This window comes from Macaca nemestrina, chromosome 1, assembly GCF_043159975.1.
Source record: "Macaca nemestrina isolate mMacNem1 chromosome 1, mMacNem.hap1, whole genome shotgun sequence".
Lineage (NCBI taxonomy): Eukaryota > Metazoa > Chordata > Mammalia > Primates > Cercopithecidae > Macaca > Macaca nemestrina.
Window position 1 is genome coordinate 225387253 of NC_092125.1, and position 16985 is coordinate 225404237.

A 16985-nucleotide genomic window follows, 5' to 3' on the forward strand; every position below is an offset into this window, starting at 1 on the left:
ATACAAAAATGAATAAATGTGCTCCATGCCCTGAGTTGCTTCATATAGCAGCAAAGACCAATTTATGTGAAAATAATTTTAAGTCTGTGAGAAACGTGGCAGTAGAATTATATGGAGGGTAGAGAGGTGACAGTAATAAGGAGGTGATTAATTCTCTGGGGGTGGTGGTAGACACATAAGCATTTAAATAATGTAAATGTTTTGAAAATGTGACAGTTTTTAACCCATTAACTGTTGGTAGGCCTATTTTTGCTTGTCCAGAGAAAATGGAAATAAAGAAGATTATTTGAATAGAGTGTGCTTGTGACTATGTAGAAACTTGTCTTTGATAGACATCTATGTAAGTTGAATTAAGCAGAGGGCAAATCTCTGTCATTTGTTCCTCTATGTTTATGTTGTATAATTTGATGTTATTTCAATCATTTCATGATTCCTGCTTTAGTAAATTTGTAGTAGGGTACCTGTTGATACACTGTTGGAAGTGTATCAATGTTCCTCACCCCCTCCTTTGTTTCTAATACACCCTGGGCCCCTTTGGATATTTAATAATTACTTTAAGGATGCTAATTTGGGACACAATGAATCATTTAGGAATGGATTACTTTATTTCATCAAAATCATTGAACAGAGTGCTTGGACAATGACGTTTTGACATTGCTCAGCCGCTGTGTGGCTCCACTGTGCTCTCCCTAGTGGTGACTGGTGAAGGGGAGAGAGGAGGCAGGGGAAAGGCGCTTGCTCCTGAGACAGGCATTACCTTTTGTGATGGATGCTCTGCTTGCAGAACCCAGCTGAGCATCTGTCCAGACACACTCCTTCCCAGTTCACATAAATAATGCAGCAGTGATAGTAACAAGGATGAAAAGCAAAATGCTGATTTTGCTGCCCCCTGCCTGCTTTTTTCTTTTTTTAACGGGGTGATGTACTTCACAGACAAATAATGAATTATCAACCTCACAGTTGGGGTGATTTAGGCCCTCCCTTAATTGTTTTAATCAGGTTTTTACAATAAGTCGATGACAGAGTCCAAGATGACACTGCTAATGGTGTCTCGCATTCGTTGAGCATTTCCTGTGTGCTCTGCACTCCATCCAAGGCCTTGCTTGAATTGTTTCATTTCATCTCCATGATAACCGTGTGCAGTGGGTACTGTTACTAATCACATTGTATAGATGAACACATGGAGACTTTCCCAAGGTTATGCAGTTTGAAAATTTTAGATCAGGAGAACCCTGGCCATCTGACTCCAGAGCCAGAGACCTTTACCACTAGGCTAAATGTGCTGAAGACTGGGAAGCTCAGTCGGAACTAAGGATGAAATGTTGCTGCCTGCTCTTATGAGTACAGATGAAGAGCGTCACCCACCATTGAAAATCACCCAGCAAAATATGTAGGACTAAACTTCACTATTGATGAAATTAAACCACAGCTTTCTTCTCAGAACTAAACAAAAAAATTCAGCTCTTCATTGCGTTGAGGTTGGTGATCCACTGGCTTGTACCATTTCTCTTTTCTCATGAAATAGAAGGCATTTCTGCCTTTGCTGTGTAATTTGCTTGATTTTCTTCATTTTGCCGCTCTTTGGTGTAGAAACGGGTACCCTACTTCAGCTGGTGGGGACTAAAAACCAGTAGGAGGAAAGGCAAAATTCTTATCTGACCCTGTTTTTTAAAGAAAATCTGTCAAGTTCTAGAAATCTAACAGCTTTAGAATTTATGATTTTAGGAAGTTATATGAAGGTCCTGATGTTTTCTAAGGTAAATTGACTGCTTACATTCTTTCATACATTGTACTTGCTCTTGTTCTTACTCTCACATTCTCCTTTAGTAAAGAAATGGAGGCCATAACAGGGATACTATTGATAAAACAGATGTTTCTTACTTGAAATTGCATGCACTTATGGTCTTGTGTTTTAACCACTCTTAACAACTGTTTACTATTGAAACTGGAAATACAGACTTTGATTCTAGTTTTTCCAGCTTGCCTGGTACTATTCTCCTGTAAATGGATTATTTTTAGTTTAAATTTTTGCTGCAAGCCCTTTGCCCTTAACTTAGTTGACTCTTCAATCACCACTTGCAGTGCACATGTCAGCATTCCCATGGACATTAAATACACACAGTATAGACAGCACAATGGCATTTTCTGTGTGAATTATTGGACTCGTTTGATCACTTTTAATGCTGAAAATTGGATCTATCCTGGTTACCTTCCAATCCTCTAATGAAATTTAGGGAATGTATGTCTATCTCCTTTCAAAGTTTATCTTGATAGCTATTGGTGGTCATTGTAAAATTATCCGTCTGAAACTTAACAGATTGCAAATGAAATAGGAATCTCAGTATTTGTTTTGCTACTGCCTAATGATACCTCTGTTTGAGTCATTGAATACTTTCAAAGCACAACCTTTAAGGTGTGTTTCCACATCTTAATTTGTCACTTGGTTCGTTTAGTTCTAAAAACCAGAACTAAAGCAAATTTTGTTTCATGAGAAACTGCTTGCTAAGCTTTAATTTAGCTCTTCTTAGAGGATTATTAATGAACTTGTGAAGTGTACATAAGCACTTTTTATTGACAATTTTTTGGCATTAAAAATTTTTATGGCATTAAAATTCAGTATTCTCAAGTGATGACAAGGCATTATTGTGTTTGAGAGATACTAAAAACTACCACTGTTGACCTAATGATTAACTTGCAATATAGAACATCCTTGATTTTCCTTTCCCTTATCCGTCTTATTCTTACTTTCGTTTTCAAAAACCATTAGGTGACTATGGAACATAACTGTGAATAAACAAGTGAGTAAAATGCTAAAAATGATTTTAAAAATTCATTAAGTTCTTTGAAGCTGGATGATACATGTATACTTTCGCCTACAGCTTCTTTTAAAAAAAACAAAGCTGTTACTTTAGTGATGTGTTTCTCATTTATACATACTAAAATTACAGTGATTGAGTTGTTATGTCATTTATTTTTTAAAATTGTGATTGTGTGTGTGTCTTTTTCCTTTCTTTTTGGTATAAGATTATTGAGGGGCCAAATTTCAGGAGTCTTACTAGCAAGTTGCAAAATGTAGTACAACCTGCCCTCTGAAGAAAAATAAATTTCAGTCTGATGCTTACATCTTAAAAAGATTGATTGCTTCTTTGGCTAGGTTTTTTTTTAATTCTTTTTCTTTTTTTCCATTCTGAAATTTTATTACTTTCTTCACCAGGTGATCAAAGCACATAGGTTAGTGAATTTTTTTAAAAAAAGGTAGCAAAGATCTTCTGGGAATATTTGTGTTAATTTTTAATTTTATGTGTTTTTTTCTAGGTAATATATGTGCACGTACTTAATCAAATGGTGGTGTACTGTTTATTTTTTTTATTTGTTTATTTTAGTAGTTCCTCCCATCCTTGAGTTCCACTTCTCAGAGGCAAACTGAACTTTTAAAACCATTTCTTTTGTCACTTATCTCAATATTGCTAAAGGTCATGCTTATGTTTTATGTTTTATTTTTATTTTTTGAGACAGAGTCTTGCTCTGTTGCCCAGACTGGAGTGCAGTGGCGCAGTCATGGGTCACTGCAGCCTTGACCTCCCAGGCTCAAGTGATCCTTCAGGTTCCCAAATAGCTGGAACCACAGGTGTGCACCCCAACACTTGGCTAATTTTTTATTTATTTATTTATTTATTTATTTATTTATTTATTTTTGTAGAGATGAGATCTTGCAGTGTTGCCTAGGCCAGACTTGAACTCCTGAGCTCAAGTGGTCCTGCCACCTTGGCCTCCCAAAGTGTTAGAATTATAGGCATGAGCCACCATGCCTGGCTTCTTTATCTTTTCTTTTTGTCTTTTTTTTTCCCCCATGATGGGGCCTTACTCTATTGCCCAGGAAGGAGTGCAGTGGCTTGATCACGGTTCACTGCAGCTTTGACCTCCATGGCTGAAGGGATCCTCCTGCTTCAGTCTCCCAAGTAGCTGAGACCACAGGTGTGAGCCACTGTGCTTGGCCTGTTTTTATTTTCTGTTTTAGACATCACTTGCTGAGTTTACCCAATGAGTAATGAGGATTTAGCCTTTTATATCTCCCCAACCCCAGACAGGGTCTGGCTTTGTCATCCAGGCTGGAATCTAGTGGCATGATCATGGCTCACTGCAACCTGTACTTTGTGGGCTCAACAATCCTCCTGCCTCAGTCTCCTGAGTAGCTGGGACTACAGGTGCACACCACTACACCTGGCTAATTTTTGTATGTTTTGTAGAGACGAGGTTTTGCCACGTTTTCCAGGTTGGTCCTGAACTCCTGAGCTCAAGCATTCTGCCTGCCGTGTAGTCCCAAAGTGCTGGGATTACAGATGCGAACCTCCTTGCCAGGCCGTCACCTTTTATGTATCTTCTGCTTTCTCCTTTTCCTCTTCCTTCCCATTGTGGTAATATCATCATTTGTGGTTAAATCAGTATTGAATGTTTATATTATTATTATTATTATTAAGACACAGTTTTGCTCTTGTTGCCCAGGCTGAAGTGCAATGGCGCAATCTCAGCTCACCAAAACCTACGCCTCCTTCAAGTGATTATCCTGCCTCAGCCTCCCCAGTAGCAGGGATTACAGGTGCCCGCCACCACGCCTGGCTAATTTTGTATTTTTAGTAGAGACGGGGTTTCACTGTGTTTGATCAGGCTGGTCTCAAACTCCGGACCTCAGGTGATCTGCCTGCCTCGGCCTCCCCAAGTGCTGGGATTACAGACGTGAGCCCCCGCACCCAGCCGAATGTTTATATTGTTATAGGCATGTATATATTGTTATAGCTTAAAACAAATATTGTGGGCTGGATGCAGTGGCTCATGCCTATAATCCCAGCACTTTGGGAGGCCGAGGCAGGCGGATCACAAGGTCAAGAGATCAAGAGCATCCTGGCTAACGTGGTGAAACCCTGTCTCTACTAAAAATACAAAAGTTAGCTGGGTGTGGTGGCACACACTATAGTCCCAGCTGCTCGGGAGGCTGAGGCAGGTGAATAGCTTGAACCTGGGAGGCGGAGGTTGCAGTGAGCCAAGATTGCGCCACTGCACTCCAGCTTGGTGACAGAGTGAGACTCCATCTCAAAAAAAAAAAAAAAAAAAAAAAAAAAAGGGGTGATATGATTGAATTCCATTTCTTGCACAACTTCTTTCCTGGAATTAATACCTGTCTCTATTTTGATTCTTTGTTTTGTTCTATATGCCTCTATCTCTAAATCATCCTTAAATTTTCCAGCAGAACTATTTAAACTCCTCTCAATGTAATGGAAAATATTAATCTATAGATCACCCTTGGTGTTGTCCTCCTGGAACCCATTGCCTCATTTTGGTGTCTAGATCTGCCACTGAGTTGTTGGAAGAAGACTTCCCTTTCATATGACTCTGAGGTCATTTTTCATGGGTTCTTGGTTGGTTCCCTTTCTTGTTTGTGAAGTGTTTTCCTGAGAAGGATGCATGGGAAGTAAATGTTTTGAGGCTGTGTGTGTCTGAAAATTTCTTTATTTCATACTCATCCTTGATTATCTCACAGTTTGGCTGGGTATAGAATTGTAGACTGGAGACTATTTTCCTCAAAATTTTGAAGGCATTACTCTATTGTCTTCCAATTTTAGGAAAGAAGCCAGAGCATAATATAGTGTACACTCAACTGAAAGGCAGTATAGGCCTTTTAGAATGAGTTGTTATTTGAGTGATACCCCTTGGAAAGATAAAGTTATTACAGTGATGTCTTCTGAACCATAAAGGAAAAGATAAAGTTGAGAGAGTTTCATTTTACCCCCATCTGTTAAATGGCAGTAGTTCAGTCCTCTCTAGGGATATTGTGGAAATAAATATTTAAAAATTTAAAGGTAGCTATAACTATCAAATAGAAAATCACTTCTTGGGGTGAATGGCAAACTCTGTGGTAATAGCCATTTATGTTTGTATTTTTGTTTTGTTTTGTTTTGTTTTTTTTTTTTGAGACGGAGTCTTGCTCTGTGCCCCAGGCTGGAGTGCAGTGGCACGATCTCGGCTCACTGCAAGCTCTGCCCTGCCGGTTTCATGCCATTCTCCTGCCTCAGCCTCCCAAGTAGCTGGGACTACAGGTGCCTGCCACCTCGCCTGGCTAATTTTCTTGTATTTTTAGTAGAGACAGGGTTTCACAGTGTTAGCCAGGATGGTCTCGATCTCCTGACCTCGTGATCCGCCCGTCTCGGCCTCCCAAAGTGCTGGGATTACAGGCTTGAGCCACCGCGCCCGGCCTTATGTTTGTATTTTAAAGCACTTTATCACGATAGGATTTTCCCAATCACTATCCTTTAAAAGCCAAATGAATGTTAAATTCATGTGATATATGTATTTTAATATTAATACTTGGATTTTTCTGGCTTAAAGTTTTCATAATATAACATTTAATCCCATTTAAAATGGAGTCCACAATGAAAAAGCCTCATTTTGATTGCCTGTGTAAGCTAAGTATAAATAAAGAGTGAAATCAGCAAATTGTAATTTTTGAAATAAAATGCCTTTAATGTTAGATATGTTAAGACTTCAGCACTGTAGTCGAAGTTTGCCATTATTATTATTATTATTATCATTTTTTATTTTTGAGGTGGAGTTTCGCTCTTATTGCCCAGGCTGGAGTGCAGTGCTACAATCTTGGCTCACAGCAGGCTCTGCCTTCCGGGTTCAAGCGATTCTCCTGCCTCAGCCTCCTGAGTAGCTGGGATTACAGGTACCCACCATCATGCCCAGCTAATCTTTGTATTTTTAGTAGAGATGGGGTTTCACCATGTTGGCCAGCTGGTCTCGAACTCCTGACCTCAGGTGATCCACCCACCTCAGCCTCCCAGAGTGCTGGGATTATAGACGTGAGCCACTGGGTCTGGCCAAAGTTTTTAATTATTAAAAACTTTTTTCTTAAAAGCAGAAACCATTTTGTTAGGGCTAAAAATTTTTTTAAAGTTAATCTGCCTTTTTTGCAAGAATTTGCACTCAAGTAAGAGTGTCATTTTTACATTTGAATGTAATAATTAATATTAGTATAATGATTAAAGTGGAGGTAATCAATAGAAAACATGTATAAAATAGCAAGCACTAATTCTTAACCCACTGCTAATTGCTTCTAGGAGGTTGTCTTAGCATTGGTTACTATGGTTTTTCCTTAGCCTTTATAAATTATCACAAAAGACAAAACTGTTCCTCCTCCAGTTACTAAATTAGTTCCTATTTAATGTTGAAAGGTATCTTGCAAGATTTATGATTCAGATTTTATAACAAGCCTTATTTTAGGATGTGCTTTTCTAGGTATATGGGTACCTTTTTGGCCTTTTCCCTAGGGACATTAATCCTTGGCTGGAAAGAATAAACTGTAGTCCCTCCATAGCAGCTGACTGCAAACTGCAACCATGACGCCTTAGGCTGTTAAAACAAACATTTCTCAACCTTATAGCACAGACTTCCTGTTTTTAAAGCTTTTCTGACCTTCCTGAGAAAAAGACTAATATAGCTGTGGTTACATCCTGTGGTTTTTTTTTTTTCATTAAAAAAAAATTTATTGAATTTTTCTAAAGCCCTTGAGTATAAAAGTGATTAATGCACCAAAAAATGTAAATAGCACAGGGCTCATGTCTGATCTTTGCTAGTTCTTCAATAAAAGATAATAGAACCAGGTTGGCTTTTAATGCATCTCTGTTTGTTCAATGCCTGCTACTATTGGAATGTCAGGAAAATCTCACATTAAAGGACCTGCCCTATTCTGGAGAGATTGTAAAGGAAGCATTTGGCAGTCATTTCCTTTCACTTAAGAGAATGAACATGCTTTACATTATAATCGTTTAAACATACCAGAGTCAGCTGATAACGGTTCTCATATTCTTCACTGTAGAGTCAGCTTGCTCTGAAGATTGGAGGGGATGATCAGTGTTTAGATTTTATTGTTGGAGTTAATCAGATGATGTAAACGTTAGAAGTTAGCCCGTGCCTTCCTTTGTACTCACTCAGTTGTTGTTTCCTGCAGCCCAAGTATTTGCTCTTTTAGTTAAAATTAAACTCCAGAATGTATGTTCAGCATTTGTCATTATGACAGTCTCATTCACTTCTAATCCCTTCAAAAGAACACAAGAAACCACCCTGTGTTGTGTAGGTCAAACATTCTCGAAACTGTGTCTTTTGATTTTTGTTTTAGCCAATGTATTATATAATGTTTAAGTGTATATTTTTAACTGGAGTCTTCTGGCATTTTCTAGAGAGCAGTTATTGGCTTTTAGGCAGGCAATTCCTGGATCTGTAATGCTACCTCTGATGTTGACACTGGCAAATGGTACTCATTTAATTTTTTGAAACATTAAAATGTATGTATTTTTTTTCTGAAATACACGTGTGTAATTTTATTTTAAAATATTTTCATTTATTGGAGGCATAATACTAGAGAAAACATATCCCAGTAATAAAGGGCAAAATGATACTTTGAATTTCTTTACATTATTTTAATAAGTCATACAATTATCTGTCTGGTTAGTATTTTGAATTCTTAGGATATTGATTCCAGTTGTGGTTTTGAGTTATCCTTAAGATTACTTCCAATACATTTGGCTGGATCTCCACACTGATTTTATCATTTATCATCAGTTCAGAATACATGAGGGGCCTCATTTTAAACACCTCATTGAGGCCCTGAGTCCCTGAGCTCTTTAAAAAACAAAACTCTCTTTGTTTTTTAAATCTGTAACACTTTTCCAAATGAGAAATTTCTGTTCTTAACTCTGCTTTGGCTTTTCAAGGTATCACTGTATTGGAATTTAATAATTTGATCTATACAGTCTGAGATTGCTAGTGAGTTTTGAAATAGAAATGAAAATATCTTTTTTTTTTTAATTTTTTTTAATTTTTTTTATTTTTTTTATTTTGAGACGGAGTCTGGCTCTGTCACCCAGGCTGGAGTGCAGTGGCGCGATCTCGGCTCACTGCAAGCTCCGCCTCCCGGGTTTACGCCATTCTCCTGCCTCAGCCTCCGGAGTAGCTGGGACTACAGGCGCCCGCCACCTCGCCGGCTAGTTTTTTGTATTTTTTAGTAGAGACGGGGTTTCACCGTGTTAGCCAGGATGGTCTCGATCTCCTGACCTCGTGATCCGCCCGTCTCGGCCTCCCAAAGTGCTGGGATTACAGGCTTGAGCCACCGCGCCCGGCCTGAAAATATCTTTAAACACATTTAAAACATGTGCTATCTAAGAGGTCTTGCTCTCTGTCTGAAGTTGGTTTAAGGCTAATTTTACATCCTACGTCCATGAGACGGCTGGACACTTCCAAAAACTAAAACCTCCAGGCCTGACGTTCGATTGATGACTAATGTCAATACGGTTTTCTGTGATGCCCACGGGAGCCTAGTGGGAAGTTGTATTTTTTTATGGAATATATTTTTATAATGCTGATAATGTATTTCATGAAATAATACTTTAAATACTTATTAGCAGTTTATCACTCCTTTTTGTTTTTGTTTTTGTTTTTGTTTTTGAGACAGAGTCGCACTCTGTCACCCAGGCTGGAGTGCAGTGGCTCGATCTGGGCTCACTGCAGCCTCTACCTCCCAGGTTCCAGCGATTCTCCTGCCTCAGCCTCCCGAGTAGCTGGGATAATAGGCGCGCGCCACCATGCCTAGCTAATTTTTGTAATTTTAGTAGAGATGGGGTGTTGCCATGTTGGTCAGGCTGGTTTCGAACTCCTGGCCTTAAGTGATCCACCCGCCTTGGCCTCCCAAAATGCTGAGATTACAGGTGTAAGCTACTGCGCCTGGCCTATCACTCTTAAATATATGTTTGGGACTATGACTGGGCATGGTGGGTCATGAAGAGATCGAGACCACCCTGGCTAACATGGTGAAACCCCGTCTCTACTAAAAATACAAAAAAAAAAAAAAAAAAAAAAAGGCCGGGCATGGTGGCGGGTGCCTGTAGTCCCAGTTACTCGGGAGGCTGAGGCAGGAGAATGGCATGAACCTGGGAGGAGGAGCTTACAGTGAGCCGAGATCCAGCCTGGGCGACAGAGCGAGACTCCGTCTCAAAAAGCAAACAAACAAACATATATGTATATATATTTGGGACTATGTTGGAAAGTAAAGCATAAAGGAAAGTTGTAACTAATGCCCAACCTTAATGTTGTACCTATATTATTTCACTTTAAAGTATGCTATTCAGAGTTTTACTAAAGACCAGTCTGTCTTGGGGTTTTTTTTTTTTTTTTTTTTTTAAATAATCGGATGTTATTTCTAGTTATTTTTCAAGAGTATATTATGTAGCTTGCAACAGTATCTAGAAATTAACTCATACATTTTATTACTAAATATAAAAGAGTAAATACTAAGATTATGGCATTACCAGACATAAAAACTCACTTATCTAATACTCATGGAATATTTGGCTAATTATTATAACATTATTTTAATGTGTTTATGGTTCTCTGTGTCTTTTTCTGTGGATGTAATTATCACCAACCTAATTGATTTAATATTTTATATTTCTGTTCCTTAGCACTTTTACCTGGAAAGAAGCATATATGGATAATAGATCATTAAATATTGGCTGAATGGAAAGTGATATAAATGGATAGGTAATTAGGAAGGTTATTTTAAAAATTTATATTAATATATGTCTGACCTTGATTGGCATTTAAGACTGTGAACTATGGATTAGATGATAGTTACCTATTACCAAAATAAAATAATATGAATCATTCAGTAGTACTGAAAGCTAAGAGGTATTTTATATTTTAATGTCCTAATTCTGATTTCTTACATGTTTTAGAATATAAGTCATAATAGAAAGGGCATACTCTTAATACTTACACCAGGGCAACAGATGTATCCTGAGACTGTGTTGGGGAAACCAGGACACAGGGGGAAGAACATTTTGATTTGGTTTGGGATTCTTTGAGAATGTCTGTGGAATGCCATTATGGCGGAACCCACAGGGCATTTGCAAATGTGGGCCTCTTGCTAAGAAGCAAGTTTAGCTGGAAAAATGAAATTTTGGAATCGCAAGCAAGAAGCAGCTTGAGAGTGAATCTCCTCACTGATGAGAGATGGCAGAGTGTGATAAGAGGAGGCTTGACAGGGACTACCTGTATTTAGGAGGAGTCTTGGAAAGAAAGAGAGAATGACCGGAAAGGTAGGAGATCCAGGAGAGTGCAAAATCCAAAACCAAACCAACAAAAAACCAGAATATGGGAATAGGACCAGGACCCACTGTTGGTAAGAGTATAAGTTGTACAGCTTTTGGATGGCTGTTTGACTCTCTCTGAAGGAGTGCATATTCACTGAACTAGGGATTCCTTCACTGTAGAAATACATGTATGTACAAAGAAGTTTGTTGTAGCACTGTCTATGAATAAAAAATGTGAAAAAGACTCAATAAGGGGCTTGTTATATAATAATTATGAGACTCCCACACTGTTCAGTTATGTGCAGTTATAAACAGGAATGGGATGTTAATGGTCTGCTCTAAAGTGAGAGAAGTGAGTTGCTGTATAACATAAATAGTAGGATTTATCTTTGTGACATAAATCAACAAGTGAACCCTCAGACAAATGAATACATATGTTTTTATGTATGCGTGCACGCTTTTGTACATATGTTCTAGAGAAGAACTTGGTAAACCTTCAGCCTGTTAAGTGGAATTGCTTGGATTTTCCGTAGGAACATATACTCTAAAACAAAATCTATAAGAGGGCTGGGTACAGTGGCTCACCCGTAATCTTAGCACTTTGGGAGGCCAAGGTGGGTGGATTGCTTGAGCTTAGGAGTTCAAGACCAACCTGGGCAACATAGTGAGACCCTGCCTCAATAAAAGAAAAAAAAAATAAATTCTAAAAGAGCTTCAAAAATTTTATATTTTTCTTTTTTGTTTTAAAAACTAGAGTTTTTGTTGTCTAGTGACATTTTGGTGAATTGGAAAAGCAAAAGAAGTAGATAGTTTGCTTAAAATTGTAACTTTATATATTAGTATGTTTTCATGCTGCTGATGAAGACATACCAGAGACTGGGAAGAAAAAGAGGTTTAATGGACTTACAGTTCCACATGGCTGGGGAGGCCTCATAATCATGGCGCAAGGCAAAGAAGAGCAAGTCAGGTCTTCTATGGATTACAGCTGGCAAGGAGACGGAGAGCTTGTGCAGGGAGACTCCCGTTTTTGAAACCATCAGATCGGCCGGGTTCGGTGGCTCATGCCTGTAATTCCAGCACTTTGGGAGGCTGAGGTGGGTGGATCACCTGAGGTCAGGAGTTCGAGACCAGCTGGCCAACATGGTGAAACCTCATCTCTACTTAAAATAGAAAATTAGCTGGGTGTGGTGGCATGCGTCTGTAGGTCCAGCTACTCAAAAGGCTGAGGTGGGAGAATTGCTTGAACCTGGGAGTTGGAGGTTGTGGTGAGCGGAGGTTGTAGTGAGCCGAGATTGCGCCACTGTGCTCCAGCCTGGGGGGCAGGGAGACTCCACCTCAAAAACAACAACAACAACAAAAAAGCCAAAAACATCAGATGTTGTGAGATTTATTCACTATGACGAAAACAGCATGGGAAAGACCCGCTCCCATGATTCAGTTGTCTCCAACTGGCTCCCACCCACAGCACATGGGAATTATGGGAGCTACAAGATGCGATTTGGGTGGGGACACAGAGCCAAACCATATCCCTCCATATTCTGTATAGGACAGTTGTTTCATCTTACCCTTGGGAATGTGTTCCAAGGCCCCAGTGGGTTCCTGAAACTGGATAGTACTGAACCCTGTTTTTACTATTTTCCTACACATACCTGCCTATCGTAAAGTTTAATGTATAAGGAAAATTAAGAAATTATCAATAACTAATAAAATAGAACAATTATGACAATACATTGTAATGAAAATTATATCAATGTGGCCTCTCAAAAGTATCTTACTGTGCCTTAGTCACCTGTTTTTGAACCATAGTTGACTGAGGGTAACTGAAGCCTTAGAAAGCAAAACTGTACATAAAAGGGGAGACTGTGATAACAGATCAAATCCTTTCCACCCTAGCATCCTATGTGGACATAGCTAACTGGTACTAATACAACCCTTGAATCAGGCACTGTTTGCGTGGTGACTTTGGGGTGTTGACATTTTGATATGGGAGAGCTAAATTACTTGGTCTGAATGGTTGTACTGGATAATGCTATGGGAAAGAATGTTGTCTCTAACTTGATAGTTATAATTTTGACCCTTATTAATGTTATTAAATGAGTGCTACTGCTTGAACTTGCATGTAAAAATGCAGTCTCCTTGCTGCCTCGGTGGTCTTGGGCAGTGGCCCAAAGTTGCCATCTTTAGAAAATATGGCTAAGATTGTTCCTTTGCTGTGACAGAGCAAGGTAGTGGAGAGTGTAAATGCAGGGTGGTTGCTCCTGGTTAAGGGTCTGGAATAATGTGGGTCCTGTTCAGCTAGTGCTAAGGTTCGCTTTCACATTTCTCCTGTGTGCTGTTTCTGGTCATAGCTTTAATGTTAGTTTAACTAGACTTTCGATTTAATTATAACTGTTAGAATAAAGTCAGATGTCAGCTCACTTGGCTGCATGCTGAGGCCTGTAGAATATGGAGTGCTTTGCTTCCAGCCACATCTGTTGTCTCCTCTCATTATCTGTTAATGGTACTCAACTTGACAGGGTTGTTTTGATAAATGATGGGTGTTATGGAAACCAAGAGCTGGAATTTGTGTGGAATGGAGCTTAGGACAAAAAGAAGCAATGGTGTAGACCAGGCCAGGGAGATAACATGTGGGAACCAAGGAATCCCTTGTGGAATGCTGACAGTCATAATGAGTATTAATTTGGGAGGGATGTGGTATATCTAATATTTTTTTCATTTACCTTGCATAATCTTTCTTTTACTTTTTCATGTGGTCATGTGCAAAACACCTGAAAAATTATAGTTTTTGTTGTAATAACTTTGATTTCTCCTCTTCACAAAGTAATTTACAAACTCATACTAATGAGGGTTAAAACAAATGTTTTACTTTGAGGAGTAGACCCACCATTGAGTTCCTAGGTGGAGAGAGTTCTTTTGAAGGCTTCCATGTCAGGTCTGTTACTTAGAGAAAAAAACATGAAAATAAAGTAAGTTCAGTGTAAAAGGTAAGAATGAACTCCCTTCATTTACAGCAGAATTTGGTAGTGCTTTTGGATTCTGAGGGACTGTGAAGACAAACTAGTGTACAAAGTACTTTCTAAGTTTTATATTCTGTTTATATTGCTCTGTGTGTGTACAAGATTTAGTCCTCTGTTCAGTTTACCTGTGGCTGTTTGCATATCCCTTAAAGGCCGGGTAATAGGAAGAACTTAGCTTGAATAAACTAGCAATGGCTTCTATACTTCATTAACTCTTAAAAAAAAGTGTAGCTTGGAAATAGGACCCTAGTGAGGATCTCTGTGTTTTTGAGTAACCCCAGGCACAATTATTTATATCTTCATAAAATGGGATAAAAGTCCTTTTTACTAGATTTCTTAATTTTTCTTTGTTTTTTTAGAGACTTAGTCTTGTTATGTTGCTGGACTCAAACTCCTAGGCTCAAAGGATCCTCCTGTCTCAGCCTCCTCAGTGACTGGGACTACAGGCGTGAACCACCACTCTTGGCTTACTAGGCTTTTAAAGGTTAATAGAAGAGATTTGTTTTTTGTTTTTTGAGATGGAGTCTCGCTCTGTCACCCAGGCTGGAGTGCAGTGGCATGATCTTGGCTCACTACAAGCTCCGCCTCCTGGTTTCACGCCATTCTCCAGCCTCAGCCTCCCTAGTAGCTGGGACTACAGGTGCCCGGCACCACGTCTGGCTAAGTTTTTGTATTTTTAGTAGAAACGGGGTTTCACCGTGTTGGCCAGGATGGTCTCGATCTCCTGACCTCATGATCCGCCCGACTGCCAAGTGCTGGGATTACCTCCCAAAGTGCTGGGATTACAGGCGTGAGCCACCGTGCCGGCCAATAGAAGAGATTCTTATTTGCATAGATGCTACTTATTTGAGATAGGCTTCTTTGTGCCAAGAAATGTGCAGAGGGCCAGGCGCGGTGGCTCACGCCTGTAATCCCAGCACTTTGGAAGGCCGAGACGGGCGGATCATGAGGTCAGGAGATCAAGACCATCCTGGCTAACACGGTGAAACCCCGTCTCTACTGAAAAACACACACACAAAATCTAGCCGGGCGAGGTGGCGGGCGCCTGTAGTCCCAGCTACTCGGGAGGCTGAGGCAGGAGAATGGCGTGAACCCGGGAGGCGGAGCTTGCAGTGAGCTGAGATCCGGCCACTGTACTCCAGCCTGGGCGACAGAGTGAGACTCCGTCTCAAAAAAAAAAATAAAAAATAAAAAAAGAAATGTGCAGAGGATATATGGAGTGAGTAAAGCAGTGTTGTTGACCTCAGTTCATTTATTCATTCCACAGATTTGTGTACCTGATACAAATCTACATTATGAGGAAACATATAGAACTCTATGGAAGTGCTTAGAAGGGGCTATGAGTGTTAATAAAAAAAAAATCACACCCATGAATTACAAACCGAGATCAATGCTGTGAAGGAGGAACACAGTTCTATGAGAACTTAAAGGAACTTGACCTAGAATGGGGTCTCAGGGGAAGCTTCTCTGAAAAAGTGATGTTTGACCTGAGATCTGAAGGAGGCTTTAAATGGTCTGTGAGTGGCTGTTGGGGGCTGCAGGGAGATTATTCCTGCTCTAGTGGGAAGGAGCATACTGACCTGTGGTAGAAATCCCTATACCTGGGGGAAGTGGAAAAACTGGTGTAACTGGAAGGTGGGGGGCTGGGTGCAGGTTGGATTAGCAGCGGGTGCAAGATGAGCACAAAGAATTTGAGTGGCATAAAATGCTGTCAAAGCATTTAGAATCCCTGAGAGACTAGGTACGGTGTGAATTCAGAATAGAGCAGTTTGCTGCTTCTCACCAGCCTATTCCAACTCAGTATAAACCAGCACTTTTAAAATGGTGTGCGGAAAAGAAAAACGAAATTCTTTTCAGCCTGTGCCATGTGTCTGGATATAGCTGGTTAGAAAATTGGAAGTGTGTCCAAGTACAGGAGTAGCTTTGCAGCAAGGCTTTAGGATCAGTTTCATCTCTGACATATGTGGAGTAATCTCATGCCACTTGGTTATGAAGCAGATTTTCAAGTCACAGGTCCCCCTCAGGATGGTTTCACTGAGGAATGGTGTTTAGTGGAGCTTATAGCAGAGCTAGATTTGCACTACAGACCATCTCTGATTTGTATTGATCACAGCCACCTTTCAGGGGGGCAAAGACATTATGCCTCATCAGCTCTTGCTCAGTACATGTGCTGTGTTAGGAGTTTGAGACAGATATTTCTATGTCCTGTAGAATAACTTGATTTGTCTTTAAAAAGAGATCAGCAGAGTTATCTTTAAATAGCAAACGTGCATGTGCATGTCTGTTTGGCTATCTGTGGCAACAAGACAGGACCCCTGGGTTCTCTTCAGCCTGGCCCCACCGCCATCTTGTTGAGAGACCACAGGCAAATCACTTTAATCTGTCTAAATTTCTCTATTTATTGGAAAGAGAGTACCCGATAATACAGTCACTTTATAGGGCCTTGGAAAGTCTAATTAACATTTATGAAGTTATTTGAGAGTTCCATGAAATTTGCCTGGAAGGGGAAAGGTGTAATAGTGAAGATACCAGGAGTAATCATTCAAATTTTGAGTTGCACCTTTCTAATTTGGGTTGACACTGAGTGAACTTAATACTTAGAATTTGTATTTTATAGGAATACATTTTAAAAATTCCTATACAATGTCTTCTTTGAGAGGACAAAATGATCTTGGCTATCACCACTAGAGAATATGTGGTTTAAATGTACTTTAATTTTAATAAAATTTAGCAAGTTGATATATATATATTTTTTACAAGACTTAATTGGGGGTGGGTAAGAAATCAGTTTGAAATTAACAGTTGGTAATCTTATCACCACTAGAGA

At 39.5% G+C, this 16985-nt stretch overlaps 1 protein-coding gene across 4 annotated transcripts in view; it reads left to right on the top strand.

Annotated features, from left to right (window-relative positions):
- The window catches only part of LOC105479209 (arginine-glutamic acid dipeptide repeats), a 466387-nt gene that overhangs the window by 97393 nt on the left and 352009 nt on the right, over positions 1–16985 (top strand). The gene's annotated exons all lie outside the window — the stretch shown is intronic.